Here is a 9,888-nt window from a genome sequence, read left to right as displayed (position 1 = left end):
TCGAATGGTGCTGGAGTACACAGTGACCTCTTCAGGACCAGAACAGGAGATTCTGTTGCCATTCTATTCAGCTCTGCCTGCGAGCAGCTTTCTCCCTCAGGCACAGCTTTTGTGTGTGTGTGTGTGCGTGTTCGTGCCAGTATGGTAATGCAGTGGGTCTGCAGTCGCTACTAAACTGTGTTTGGGAACACTCCTCACGTCAGCACAGCCTGCCGCAGCAGCATTCAGAACTTTCTATTCCTCTCCTCAACAATCTTCCATCCACTCATCCATCTCTTTGTCTCCCTGCCTGTCTGCCTCCACGTCTGCCCGTGCACTCATTTGCTTATTCCTCTGTGATGCCCTCTACCCACGTCTCCTGTGTCTGCCCTCCCCTCCCCTCTCTCTGTCTCTCTCTCTCTCTCTCTCTCTCTCTCTCTCTCTCCCTTTCCTTTCCCCGCTTGTATCTTTTTTTAATAAGGCAAAAATAAAACATGCAAGTCGATTTGTGGAAAGGCTTTGTCTGTGCTGATGGGGTTTGAGGGGTGGTTTGGAAGGATGACATTGACTTATAGTCTAAGCTTTACAAAGCCACAGGGCTCCTATCACAGCAAAAGCCCTGCCACACGTACTTTTTAAGTGAGGCTGCCAAAAATTCACCCCGCGTGAGTATCTGAGGCTGTCTTCGGGCTCAGATCGGATTAAAAGGTTAGAGTTGTAGCAAGAGGTTAGGCCCGTACAACCCAAAGAAGTTATCAATGAAATCCGAAAACTGCCTAGCTGTGAATATGAGGGCTGTAGCAGTTTACATATATCTGGAGATGTATCACATCTTGTCAGTTTGTTGGAGGTATTACCCAGCTGAAGTTAACATGATGAGAGGAGTTTCCCAAAGGTCAAGCTTAGATAAAGTATTATGTTGAAATTATATTTTAAGGAGCAAAGTAGAGAGTTGTAGTAGTTGATTTGAAGGGCCAAAGAGGATCAAAGAGTCTTGAACAAACTGGTTTTAGAAATAATTGGGTGGGGGGAAAAACCTGACCTATGCTTATGGTCAAATGAGAAATCCTTCTAGTGGCCATATTGTGATGGAAATAAAAAGTAATGATGATATTATCAAGCGAGACAATCAGGGTGGATAAATGGGTTAACAAAACATCAGACTTTGCGATGGAGACGGCTGTGTGCTTTCCATTTCGACGACAATCTGCATTGTTTGTTTTTTTAAGCATGACCATAGTCAATCTCCTAACCACAATTATCTGTTCCTTTTTGCGACCGTGACAACAAAGGTCCTAAATCTTGCGACCATGATAAAGAAGGTCCCCAAATTTTGCGACCATGATGACGAAGGTCCTCAAATTTTGCAACAATAACTACTTAGATCTCCAAATCTTGTGACCATGATCACATAGGTTACCAAATTTAGCGACCATGATGAAGAAGGTCCCCAAATTTTGCGACCATGATGATGGAGGTCCCCAAATCTTGGAACGATAACTATGAAGCTCTCCAAATCCTGTGACCAAGATCACATAGGTTACCATATTTAGCGACCATGATGAAGAAGGTCCCCAAATCTTTGGACCATGATGACAACAAGACAACAGTTAACAAATCTCGACAAATCATTTTGACACAAACCACTGTCTTTGTCTCTCTAACTTTAACACAGTACTTATTTAACACAAACTACAATCTTCCTCTGAACCTATCCATAGTGGTATCACATCATCAAACAGATCAAGTTTTTGGAGGGCACAGACAAATGTCATCCTGCTCACAATGGCAGAACAGAACATATTCTGTGTCATTCTGGAGCGCATGGAAAAACAACGTCTTTTGTTGTTACTAACATCTTGTCAGAGGACCTTCAAATGGAGAAGAGTTCACTTCAGCAGGAGTTTTGTTCCCTCTGTCGTAACAATTCTGATCAAACTGCCTGTTGTGAGCACAAGATTTTGTATATTCTCTACATATGTATGTTTCTGTGTTCTACTGGCAGTGAAAACAAATCTCACACTGTGACAATAAATCTAAATCTAAATGTAATTTGGAGGATTTGTTATTTAATGAGAGATTTATGCACTGCAACCCCACTATAACAGTCGCTCTGTGTGGTTGTCAGTCTGTTGTTGCTGACACAAACTGATCACGTCCTATATTGGCATTCATAGTCGCATGAGAGTTTATCTTCTCCTTTTCCTTACATACTGCACTAATGCACAAGTGTCAGGGTCATTGAATTTGTGCTTTCAACCAAAGTTTCCAAACCTATTTACTGATACATTTTTTATATTCTTTTCTTAGTGACTGAAGCTTCTGCCATGCATGTCCCATAATGAAGTCTCTTTTCCTTTTGTCAACTGGGCCTGCATCACATTCTTATACATGTCAGAGAGCATAATAGAAGGCTAATTGCTTAATTGTATCATTCAGTCCATCTGTATAAAAGCACCTGCACTACACTATTTCATTTTTCATTTTTTCAATGCTCGATGGCCTTGAGTAGATTAAGCAAACAGGATTCAAAATGTGAATTGCATTACTTTTTAAAAAATTAACTGTACTTTCCATGTTATGATCCCTTCACCAAGATTCCAAACTGTTTAGGTACTGTGTTGGACAATTGGTTAAGTATTTTCTACTGGTTTTGAGCAAGTAAAAGCTGTGTCCTAGTGTGAGAATATTGATAATAATCACAGGCCCTCAAAAAGCTGGAAGGAAAGTGTGTATTATCTGCAATTTAAACATTTTTTATTTTACATTAGTTCTAAAAAGAAACACATAAATACCATTGCTATGATTATTGCCCACTGTGACTACATATGCAACAGGGCTCAGATCTAAATGCTATACACCTCTGAGTGAAACTACCTGTTGATTATGATTCAAGGAGCCAGGTTAGAGCAACACTTCTTCCAAACTATTTTTTTTATGTTTTATGAAAGTGACATTTCCTGTGTTTGTCATTACGTCATTACAACCAGAAGCTGAAGCTGAACTGTAGCAGGAAGTAATATGGATGGAGACAAGTTGAACTCTGATAAGCTTCAAGTCTGGTTTTAAATCACTGCCGGCATCTGTCCTTCTTTAATTCCCCTAGTAAAGCATGATTTACATTAAACAGATACAGCAGATTGTCATCGGCATAGCAGTGAACCTTAGCACTGTTCTGGCAGTGGAGGAAGCCAAATGGTAGCATTTCAAAAAATAGTGTACCTAAAATTAAATCCTTAGGGTATGAAAAATATATCTTAAAGGTTCAATTTGTAGAATTCAGCCAGAATTTTAAGGTAGCTACAAAACTGTAAGGGCAGCATATCACCTCAGTAACCAACAACTGCTGATCTTTGCTTGCTATCCTTGGCTTTAGCTAATCTACCATTAGCTAATTAGCTCATGGCTCAGTTTGCTGTGGAGCCACTGGTCCTAGAGTGCATCTAGACTTAGACCTCAGATCACAGAAAGAGTCACCACAGTTGACAGATTTGGTAGCCTGAGTGAACATGGCTGGACAAAGAACTGGGACTGAACACAGCCTCCAAGACTGAGTGAGGTCAGTTTGATGACAAAGTACATCAACATCCTTCACATGACATCAAAATTGTTGTTTCTTCACTCTCTATATGTGTTTGGGTTAGGGTTACTAAAATTAACTAAACAATTCTGGCCATACATTACAAAAACCTTCAGCTTATGAAGTAAATATAGCTGAAAGGAGAAAATTGCTATGCAACAGGAAAATTATTCCATAGATGCCATCAGTATCAGTCCACACTGTCGTCTTAGCCAGTGGCATGTGCAGAGCCGTTTTCACTACATTTGCGCTTTATTTAGACACCACTGTGCTTCATGTTGTTTGGCCGCTCCGCCTTGATACTACCTGATGAAGACAGTAGTCGCCACCAGAGCAGCCAAAAGCTCTACCATTTTTGGGGTTCTTAATGCCTTTTGAAGGCCTTGCCTTGAATTTAGATTTAAATGAGCTGATTTAATATCTCACTTACTGCTTCTTTCCATTTCACTTTGTTCTCTAATTCCACACCAGAGAGGAATCTAACTGAACCAAGCGCCCTCTGGGATCTCAAGTGCTCCTAAATGCTTCTTGGGTCAGTCCAGTTGCCCTACAGCTGGCCTCCAGTCACCCCACTAGGGCCTCTCTGGTCATCTGTGACCTTGAGTGCCCCTCTGCTTCGTCCAAATTCCACTCTTTTTCAGCTCAAGCGTTGCTCTTATGTGACATCAGGGCAGGAAATTAACTCTTAATCTGCAAACTGGAGGGGTTTATTATCACCATTGCATCACAAATAAGTGACTGGAGGCTGAACTTGTTTGTGCATGCAATATTTAATGAGCTTATTTGTTTTCCGTCCTCATATCTTCTTTCATGGTTTACCTATCCAGAACTCATCCGTGTAAGCAACGTTTTTCTACAAGTGTCCTGCTTTATAGCGATTTTTCTAAACCATTGCCTTTCATCACACCCACACACACACACACACTCACACACACACACACACTTAATGTTTGTCACAAGCTTGTCCAGGTTTGGGGATATTTCTGAGTATTACACAATGCATCTATTTGTCCATTCATCCATCTTATTAAATTAACGTCGGTTCCTCTCTTCATCCCTTAGTCCAGATTAGTCCACCATTCATTCATCTCTCATCCCTCCAGCTTTTCTGTCTCTCCTCCAACACATTTGCTCTGCTCGTCTATTAAATTATCTCTCCGTCTCTCGGCAGCCCAACTCCCTTTCAGTTCACCCATCCCTCCCACAGCTCCCGCTTGCTCTTAAAATATTCATTGATGTCTTAAACACTTCTCTGTCTCTTTGACACACATTACCTTATCTTAACTCTTTCGTTGCTCTGTGCAACCCACTCACACTGTATAGCATCACATATGCTTTTTAGACACAATATATTTTGCATTAATTGACACATATACACATAATTCTTTATTATTTTATCTTCATAAAATGCTCCTTAGTTTGATGCTTTACAATATAATGTCACTTACCTAACTGGAGTTGAATTTTATGTGATTTTTCTGACTGATTATTTTGAACTGATAATGGCAGTTTGACTGGTGTTTGATTTAAGTTAGTTTTAGAATCTGTGAATCAAAATCATACAAGTGCATGTTTGTAGTGCGGTAATCCCAGCAGAAGCTCATCAAAACTGTGCAACAGGGAGGAGCAGGTGTAATTGGTGTATACTGCATCTGAAAATGTGTTACATAAACACTGGCTGAGCTAAAGTTTTTACGGTTACAAAAACGAGTTCTCGTCTGTCACTCAATTACATAAACCTGTTGCTTATCTCGTAAAATTGTTGCTCTTGAAGCACATTTTAGGGCTGTTTTCCAGGCCCAAGGCAATCAAAGTTATCAAAGCTCATGGTTACAAAGAAAACCTTTTCTCATTGCTGTCTACTGTGGACAAAACTGCACACACACACTCAAATGAACACCATTCACACATGAATCCATCTTCATTAGAGTCATTTCCCTTTTACACAGATAACATAGTTAAAATAAAAAGTGCTCCGCCACCACATTTCCTATGTACCCTCTTGACACGAGAACTCATTTAAGTCATGAGTGTTCCAATTAAATTTCAGTCAACCTGCATAATGCTGTCTCTGAGCCTCTCTGCTCTTGTCTATCTCCCTGACCACTGGTGTGGCCATGCTGTAACAAGTATTTTTATCCCTCCCCATCATATTATATGTCTGGGCAGTCAAATCTAGTCAGATTTATTTACAGGGCACTTGTCACAAAGTGCTTTGTCACGAGGAACTTTGCTTGAAAGAAAACAAAGGACACACAAAAAGATACTAAAACAAAGGCCATTAAAAGACAAAGCCGAGAAAGTCCAGTGTTTGTTTGTGCGTAAGTGTTTCTGCTCTCAGCGTTGTGTATGATGACTTACATATAAATGCAAACAGTCTTCAGGAGACATGCAAGACCATAAGAAAGTGGCCACAGAATGATGGCTGCTCGTCATGACAGAAGCTTTTATAACTTAATGGGCGTCTAGTCTGGGGCAGTCTGACACTTTGTCTGCAGTGATGAAATGGGTGGACTGACATAAAGGAGACCTGCATATTGTAAGAGGAAATTACTGTGCAGCACTGGATTATGGAACATCTTCAATGTATAAACAGGAGAGAGAAAAGAACAGAATGTAATTTTAGCACACAGATGAATTCCCTCCCTCTCTCAAGCTCTTATCAACAGACGTGCACATACAGTGCATGTAAGCAGTGTAGTCAGTGCAGGATATCAACACACTGCTGAGAAATTACCTAATACAAAACCCTGAAAGAGCAGTTGGGTATTCAACTTCACAAAGTGGCTAATGTCATGTGATGGATTGTGAAATATCTAGCAGTTGTTAATGGTAAATCTGTTCTCAGGTACGATAAAATTTAATCATTAATAAAATCTTTAATAAAAGCATTAATAGCAACTGCGGTGCGTGCAAATGTTAAAATGTCACTATTTTTAAATCTCTTTATTGATTCAGTGCTGAAAACGTATTATTTATTACATAAATGCATTTATCATCATTGCAGCAGATAGCTCAGGTTTTGGAATTCAGAGCAGCGGGCTCTGAGATGATCACGGCCCACTGCATCTTTCGACCATCCCACCTGACCAGCTGGACCACAACTTTGGACTAAAGGCTGCTCCTGGTTAATGTCCGACTCAGGGAAATGAAATGGACAAAGTGGAGATTCCTAATAAGAGACTGTTGTGCCCACATCTTTACAGACACCTGTCCCCACCACAAGATCTCAAATCAAGCTGTTGCACTGGATGGGTGGACCGTGTTCTGAGCCGACAGAGCGCAGGACTACAGCAGGAGGAGGAGGGCTGGAGATGTGTTGACATCGTTGACGCTCACACGCAGTCAAAGTTGATGGACAGTGTTTAAGTGATGTCCAACTTTAATGTGAAGATGGCAGCCATATTATTATCACCATTTTATTGCTGCTATCTGCGTTGACCCAGAAGCTAATTTTAAAAAGGCACTGTTTTTACGTTTATATGCATACCTAAATAACTGTAAACTTTAATTTCGTCATGCAACACTGTTGTAGAATGACAAATTGAATATAGTAAATCCCTTGGAACCTTATTACCTATTTACTAGTGCTTATACAAGGACCTTAATACCAAGTGTTACCAACACTAAATGTCTACATCACCCACATATTACTCACTATCCAAGTGCAAACTATTGTTCCCACTAACAAAAGCCTTTGTCTTTGGCTCCCACTGTCAGATGTTTTGATGCCAAAATTTGATTTATTCTGGATTTCCATTTTTTCAAAATGTCGCCTACACATACCTACAGTTGTGTACTGCATGAGTAGGCCGGGGTCGGCGATGAAGTCACTGATTCTCTGTGCAGTGCAGCCGGGCTCAGTGGTGCTGCTGGAGCGCATGAAGTAGCACTGGCTGACACACTTATGGAGTTTTGGGAGCACACACTCCTCCTGCACACTGCACCAGTCCTTATTGGTATTTCTCATAATGTCAGAACATTGTGGAGGAAGGGGAGGGGAGGTCAGAGATTGGGAAGTAGAAGATGGATGTCAGAAGAAGATGGGGGGGGGGGGGCCGGGGGAATGAGCAGGAAAGGTGAAGAAGGAAGGAAGCAAAAGCATTCGTTGGGAGAATATACGGGGAAAAAAGGAAGGGAGAAGAAGCAGGGAGAGAAAAGGGAAAATTGGTGCAGGTGTGAGACAAAGAAGAATGGGAGAGAGAGGAGAAGAGAGAGAGAGAGAGAAGGAGAGCTAATAGATGGAGTAGAGGGTGTGATAAAAACGTAAAAAGCAATTAGGAGAGGTGAGAGCGATGCAGAGACAGAAAACAATAAGGTGCTACGGAGACGGGTGTTTTATCAATCCTTTAAGGTAACAGTTATATGATTGTACTGAGATCACACTAAAGGGATATGGATATTACACAGGTGAGGATGAGTATTGATCGACTCACAGCGGCGGCATCTACGTATATCCAGGGGCTGTGAGGAAATCGACATGTCTGGGTCATACTTGTGTGGTGTGAAAATAAAAGCCTTGTAATTGGTTGTCCTCTGTGGGCTGGTTTGGGGCGGAGGTTAGAGCAAATAAAAAGCACCAGAGAACTGTGTGGTAATCGATGTTCATGGTACCCAGAGAGACAATAATACCCCCCTTTTTTTTTACTTTTATCATTCAAACACAAGATGAGCAGAGACTGGTTGTAAAACCAGCAAATAACCATAACAATAATCAGATCTTATTTCCATTTTGTTTTTTTACATCATTCATTGAATGGTTGAACAAATTGAGAGATGTGAGCGGTGATTAATGACATAATCAGTTTACTGATGGATTTAGTGTTTCATCAATAGACTGACTGACTGAGTGGGCTGGACTGATTGCTTGGTGTCTTCTAGTGTGGTCTGAGATTGAAAGGCAGGTAGGTTTAACATCCTGTTAAAAAATATTCAGTTTTGTCACCACAAACTCGGCTGGAAAATGTCCATACATGTAATGATGAGAATGTAATATTGATACTTATTGTAGAAATGTTGATATGATACGTATGAAACAAACAGATTTAATGTATCCTTGGCTTACCAAAATGCACAGTGCTTTAATTTTATTCTGAGCTGGAAACTCCACATTGGGTATAAGCATGAGTGTTAGTGTCCAAAGCGTACATCTAAATGCCAATGTAAAGCCCTTTGAATAATTCTGCAACCAATATAATTTTTTCATGTTATAGTTGCACCTTGTAATAATGATAGTAATTTGGCTTTTTGTGTCATCGTGTTGCAGGAAATACTGCCTATGTAAATCCACAGTGCCTGAAATTGATGTCCATGTATCGCAACCCTAACGGGGATTCCGGCTGTCATCTCACATCAAACATTCTTTAAAAAAAGCTCTCGTCGCTCTGGGACCTGAGTTTCTCTATTTCAAAAAATATGTATGTGTGTGTCCACAAATGTGCGTGAGGTATAGCTCCAGTCCAGCCAACGAGAACACTGGACTGAGGCAGCGAGTGCGGTGTGATACGCGTACATGTGTCTCCCTCTTTATCCGCGTCGGGAGATTTATTGCCAAAGGTGCCTCTGAGCTACAAATAGCTACTGCTCTGACTGCTGAATTGATAGGGCAGATGTTCAATCAGGAGACCTATGGGCACTGCTAGGCGACAAAGCCTGTTGGAGTGCCACTGAAATCCTGTTGCTTAACTTGAAGATCCCTCCATTCTCTAGAGCTCATCTCAGTCATCTCTCTGTCAGCTTTGTGCCGTGACTGCACTCGAGCCAGTGTGTCGATTCCCTGTTTGGAAAACAGCGCACCAACTCCAATTTGTCAAATCAGTATGAATTTATGCAGACGGCACAAACCTCCTGCTGGGTTTACTTGAGCAGTGTTCAAACAAAATTACTGTCATTATTGTTGTTTAGAGAAAGTCTTTTCATTAGCTGAAGGTTTAATATTTCTCAACCAGGTGATTAAGGTCTTGTGGATGTCTGAAAAAAGCACCATATTAATAAAAGAAATCACAAACTGAAGATCTCATCAATAACTGAAACCTGCCATCATCTCAAGCATTTTTCGCAAGGCAAGTTAAGCACTTGCAATAGGTTAACGAGCACGCAAGCTCTGATCTCAAACATCACAGACAAAATCCAGGTTTTACTGAACACCAGCTCAGAAAAATCACTGCCGCTGATAATTGACCTCGCTTTAATGTAGTCCTGTGTGTATGTGATTGTTTGTAGGCCAACCTTGAAGTTGCAAGCACAGTCCGAGGGCTGCAATAAATGAGGCCGTTGGGCCCTTTTTATCCAATAGTTTATCATCTCCATTGTGGCCATGAGATATGCCT

This window comes from Sparus aurata, chromosome 9 (assembly GCF_900880675.1).
Source record: "Sparus aurata chromosome 9, fSpaAur1.1, whole genome shotgun sequence".
NCBI lineage: Eukaryota > Metazoa > Chordata > Actinopteri > Spariformes > Sparidae > Sparus > Sparus aurata.
Note: the sequence above shows the minus strand (reverse complement) of the source record.